This window comes from Pollicipes pollicipes, unplaced genomic scaffold, assembly GCF_011947565.3.
Source record: "Pollicipes pollicipes isolate AB1234 unplaced genomic scaffold, Ppol_2.1 Scaffold_4740;HRSCAF=5597_pilon_pilon_pilon, whole genome shotgun sequence".
NCBI lineage: Eukaryota > Metazoa > Arthropoda > Thecostraca > Pollicipedomorpha > Pollicipedidae > Pollicipes > Pollicipes pollicipes.
The window spans coordinates 23,580,110-23,586,336 of NW_023596545.1; positions in this window are offsets into that span (position 1 = coordinate 23,580,110).

Sequence of the window (6,227 nt, forward strand, 5' to 3'; positions counted from 1 at the left end):
CATGCGGTTGTACGTGTAACTGTAAGCATTCGTATTCTAACTGCTCATCACGTTAATGTTCGTCAATGCTGCTAACGTTCGTGTTGCTGACGCATGTCGACGTCAATGTTTGTCTAGCAGATATTCGTGGGTGTAGATGTTGGTAAGCTCGAAAAACATAAGCGCAGGATGGAGTCACGCAAGGGAGTCAGAGGCAGCTGGGTGAATGAAGGCCACAATTATGTCGATCTACTCCCGTGACAACATGGTCACCTCATGACGCGCATGAGGCGTCTGCAATCGTGCAACGGGTCACCCTGGTCACCTCAGGCTGTGGCGTGGTGCGAGGACGTTGCCGTTCAGGGTATTGTCTCCTCACACAGTCACTCGTACACAGAATCCATGCCAATTTATCCAGTCACGCTCATGACATTAGCGGGCTTTATCGCTGGCGATTAACGCCGATATGACTTCACCAATGGGCTAACAGTGGGCGAGGCCAAATAAATATGTGTCACCATGGAAAAAGCAAGCACCCGCAACGCCGTATTCAAGGAATTGGCTTTGCAAAAGATACATTTTAATGTAAAGATGTCGAGAGCTGCGGCATGCCACCCCAATCCGTCTCATTTTTCGTTTTGCCAGGAATGTTCTCGTTACGCTGTAATTTTTCTGCAAGGTTTCAGCCAAAACACTGGTCTGGTGGGACGCCTGTAGTACTTAATGTTGTGTTCACTGTGGCAGTGTTTCAGTTGGCTACCATTGCAGTCGAAGCCGCAGCACAAAATGACAACATTTTAGGTTTCTGGCATTTGTTTTGGTTGGAAGACTATCGTTTGGAATGTGATGTTTGTCTTGTGTAAGAAAAAATAAAAAGTTGCTGTTAGGCGTCTTTCCGTCAGCTGGATTGCAAAACCGGTCGTTGTGGCTGTAATACTTATGTCATTGATTAATGACATAATTAATGACCTCGTCGTCGGCTCCTCTAAAAACCATTGAAATTACATATTCTTCGGCATTTGTGGCGTGCTTATGGTCACACTAGAATTGGATTTGTGGGTTTATGCTCATACGGATGTGAAGGCCGTTGCAAGGTCATCCGTATCGCTCCTGATTAGCACTGCGGCACATCTCTGGGCTCCACAAATACCAAGTCAGCGTTTGATCTCTGGTGTGATTTAGCAGCTCCACAAATACCAAGTCAGCGTTTGATCTCTGGTGTGACTTAGCAGATTCACCCCGGACTTTTAACGCGTATCACACGTATTATCTGGGCTTAAATTATGGGCGTTAAATATGCGCGCCACCTGAGGCGTCTGTAGTACCACCATTAGCGCATTAGCGTGAGCATCTGTTACACGAGCATGGCACTAAGGACATTTGCGATACGAGCGCTTGCGCGCACGAACCATAGTGCTCACAAACAGTAGTGTTACGAGCATGAACTATTACACACATCTGCGATACGAAAATCTGCGGTCAAAATGTGTGCACTCGCGGACATTAACATTGCGAATAACCGGTTTAGTAACATCCTGTCTTAGCAACATTTGCGAATAAACATCTGCATTACGACTATTTGTCACGCACTCGTCAGGCTACAGAAAAAGTATGTACGTGGGCGAGCGGGGAGGTTCTCACCACCGCGCCACCGCGCGTGCTTATCACCTTTTGTTAAAATATGAGCGGCACGTGCTAAGGCCGGCATTGTCAGGCGTGTATGCCAGTCAGACGTGAGGACCAGCAAACCACGGGGAGCTACGTGCGGCAAGCTGATCCGGTCTCGAGTTGGTTCACTCGCAGTCTGAAACTGGTCTAGAGGTGGATCAAAACTTCCAAAAAAATGGCCGCGGGGGACAACAGAAATATTTAGATATTTGGTTATTTAGATTAGAGACGTTTCGACCAATATTGATTACGTCAGGGCTATGGGGATGAGGGAGAACGAGTGACGGTGGGCAGGACTGTATGCACCTGGGGGGGGGGGGGGAGGGGGGAGGGGGGGGGGGGCGTCAAACCACCGAGCTTAATCCGTACAGGGCTGCTCTACGGGGTACGCGCTGAGCACCTGGTCGGGGTTCCCCCTCCAGGTCTCCGCCTAAGCGCCGGCCCGACGTCTGCGCACCGAAGCTTATAGCAACCTGACGCGGCGCTGCCATAAAGGGTGGAGCGGGGGGGGGGGGGGGGGCAGCCGCGGAGCAATGGCCGGCGGCGGGAAAACCACGTGCAGACGAGCGCAGATAATCATTCTGGTGTTAGTATGGGCCACCATGGAGCACAAGGTGTGTGGAGACGGATTCTGCGAGGGTTTGGGCGCTGGTTGATTGCATTGAAATATTGTGCTCGAAGTGTGCTGCAGTGCTTTGATGTTACCGAGCAGTCGATCCGGCCCGGCTGTCGGCAGTCCCGCGCGGGATGACCCGCCCTCAATGCCCCGATGACCCACTCCTGATGCCATCCTCGAACCGCCCGCCATGCGTCACACGAGCGCCGTTTCCGGCCCATGAATTCACGAGAACGTTGTTGTCTTTCCTTCCAATTCCAACACTGCAAATACGTGATGAAAATCGCGAACGCAGAACCAGTCTGACTGGAATGGTGGAAGCCGGTCATTGTACCACAGACAGTCATCTCAGGAACTGTTCGTCGGCGGCAAAGTGAATTTTGCTTGGCGCTCTAACTTTGGCAAGCTTTATCAACGAAGAGAAGCGACTAACTTCTCTGCAGAACCGCATGCTGGACGCTGAAAGATATCTCGGTTCATGGGGTTGAGCAACTCCCAGGTAACCCCACTTGGCAGACAATCCGATTGTGGCAAAATAGTCCAGAACAAGAGCATTGCTCCTTTGGAAGGACTGAACGAGCTTCCTTCAAACAGCGAAGGCTTTTGACTATTTTAAGTCGGTCTGCACTATCTGTATCGCCGGAAACCATTATCATAGTGCTAGCTGGTGTCCGCGGCTCAACTCATCCCATAAGAGCATGGTGACGGGAGCTAGCTGGTGCCCGCGGCTCAACTAACCCGATCAGAGCATGGTGACGGGAGCTAGCTGGTGCCCGCGGCTCAAACTAACCCGATCAGAGCATGGTGACGGGAGCTAGCTGGTGCCCGCGGCTCAACTAACCCGATCAGAGCATGGTGACGAGGAGCTAGCTGGTGCCCGCGGCTCAACTAACCCGATCAGAGCATGGTGACGGGAGCTTAGCGATATTTATCTGAGACTCTACTGGACTTTTTAAAACTAGGCTTTCGAGAAAAGATAGTGCGAGAAGCGACAGTAACTTTTCAACTGGAGGTACGAGAAAACATAGTTCCTTTTGGGTGAAAAGATGGTACGGGATATACCCTACGCCACTTCGCATGTGGGTTTACTGCAGGTTTCAACGACTGGGCACTCTGGAGACGACATAACGATGCACCAAGCTGCTGAGAGTATATGGCGTCACCCGCCTCCCACCCTGCCAGGAAGGACGGGCACCGCGGGGATTCGAACCCTGTACCTCTGGTTTCCCAGACGTACGGTGGTTAATGCAGACACGTCAACCACTACACTATCGGCACCCCTATATTTATATCCACGTTATCTGTATTTCATTTTTTTATCTTTGATCTATACTTTTATTACCATTTCATTTTTATGTTTTTACCATGTAAAGAGGGTTCGAATGTGACATAGTTGGACGGAGCTTTATGAAGACTTCATACCTGACATTAATAGACATCCTGACAATGTATCGGGGAGCGAACTTACAAAATTGCGCCTTTTTACAGTGCGCGGGGTTTCCGTTGACTCTACGGTGGTCCCGTACTGTCGCGAATCTGCAGCTCTGTTCTGCGTCGTTGGATCGTAATCTACGGTAGATGGCAGGTTGAAGTTGGGACGTGGCGGCCCGAGTACAGCGGCGTCGGGCGGAGGAGCGCTCGGGGGGTCGCGGACGACAGGGCGGTGACCGGGTTGGCATGGCCAGCAAAGCCAGTCAAATACACTCTCGCCCTATTCATGACGCGTTCTTTACGTCACTGTGTTTGCGGAGCGAGCGGCCTTTCTCAGCCGTCCGTTTACAACGCCTCGAAGGCCAGCTTCCGTGCCGGGCCCGCCACTGGTAAACACTGTCCACATCGCCAGGCTGGCGAGGCACCTCGCCGGTGGAGCCAGGCGTGAGGCAGCGGTGCAGCGCGCATGACCTGGGTCTGGCAGTGACGGTCAGAGGTCGGCAGCCGGTTCCTCTCTCGCTGAGTGGCAGCTGGGCTGCGCGCGATGCCGTGACTTCCGCTTGCGTAGTTAAAGGTGGTGCACACGTCCTGCAGCGCGTCGTAGCAATAGGAGCCGTTCGGGTTCTGAAGATGGACGATGAAGTTCCCCAGGCGTTGGAAGTTGAGGATGGGGAGGATTTAGCCAGCTGCCTGCGTGGCATGGACAGGGCGTTAAACGATATTGCACAGACGGCACCGATTTTCCGGATGTATAGTGAGTGGCTGAACGATAACTTACAAATGGCGGCTGCTGTGGTGGAAGCAACCACCGAAGTGCACGGAAGTCCTCCACCGGCGAACAGAAGTGAAGCAGAGATGGTTTCTGGCGCAAACGTCAGCTCGCTGGAGGTGGGGTGGACTCCTATCACGAACACCACAGTGCACGCAAGCCAAGAGCCTCTAATGAACGCAGCAATGGAGGCAGGTCAAGAGCCTCTCGCTAACGCAGCAATGGAGGCGAGCCAAGAGCCTGTCGTGGACCCCACAGCGAGCGCAGTCCGAGCGTTTCCCATGGAGGCAGGACAGCATTCTCTCACGGGCACCGCGGTGGGGGCAGGCCAGGCTTCTCACACAGACACCTCAGCGGAGGCAGATACTGCGCTGACAGAGAGCTCGTCGATGCTGAGGGACATCGAGAATAGGATGGCTGCCTTCTTCGAGGTGTCTGCGGCCGCAGAAAGGTTCGGACATTGGCTTTTTCGGGAGACCGAAATCCCAGACAATGGGACGAGTGCAGTGCCGAAAGACCAGGGCAAGAAAGAAATCGCTGATGCGGCTGAGTTGGCAGCGCTATCGCAAATGCTGACACGCGTCGAAGAAGAAACAGCAGATGAAGATGTGGAAGTTGCTGTTTCCAAAGTGCTGACCGACGTCGGAGAGGATTGGAATATTGAAGAGATGGAAAGCTGTATGAAGAAAGCCGAGGCATGCCTGGAAGGAATGACCCGCTCTGTAACAACATGACAGAGCTAGGGGATTGCCTTAATGAGTTTAAAACGAGGTTATTCGCTGAGACTGAGCTGAAAATACCGCCACAGCTGCAGCCACTGCTTTTTAGAGGTACAAATGCAAGTCATGATTCGGTGACCAGCTCCGATGACGACGAAGCTACTGGTTCAGAGGTAATTACGGTGGCTACGAAGGATATAAAAGACACCGAGGTGGGGGAACATGTTGCTATGCCGATATTAACACTGACACTGACGCCCAGGGTGAACCAATCACTGCAGCCTGCTTCCGATAGGAAGCATTCTGAAGCGGAGGTGACTCAAGTGCGAAGGGGGGAACAAGCAACGCCAGTGGAAACAAAGGTGGAGGCAGATACGGCAAGAGGGTCCGCACCATTGACAGAAGAGAGCCGACAGCTACCAATGCACAAAGAAGCTGCAGCGAATACGGAGTATGGGACAGCTTTGATGCCGGGGACGACCGAAGAGCCTGAGTTAGGCATCGAGGTCGGCGCACCATCGATACCAATGATAACGCTATCATTAACACCCAGGGAGAGCCCAGCACCGTTCCAAGACAGCCCTACAGGAGTGAGCGAGAGAAGAAACGCTGACTCGAGTGCCGATGTAAGTGCTGAGGCGAGTGCTGATGGCAGTGCCCAAGAAAACGTCACCGCTGCAACAGAGGTGAGCCAGATGCTGCTGACAGATGCCAAGGGAGAGACGAGTACTAGAACACAGTTTGCACGGGAGGTGAGCCAGGTGCCACCGACTCATACCGAAGGGGAAGATGGTAGTGGAACAGAGATACCTGTACTGGGTGCACATCCGACAACACTGCCTAATGCCAATGAAGATGTGGATGCGGTGGCTGAGGCACCAGCCACACCATGTGCGGATCAGGTAGCACTGCCCGATGTTAAAGGAGATATGGGTAATGCATCAGGGGCACCAGCTGTGCTGGACGAGAGACAGGCGTCACTGGCTGAGGTGATCAGTACCACAATGGAGGCAACAGTCGCATCGAACGTCAGCCGGATGCCAAT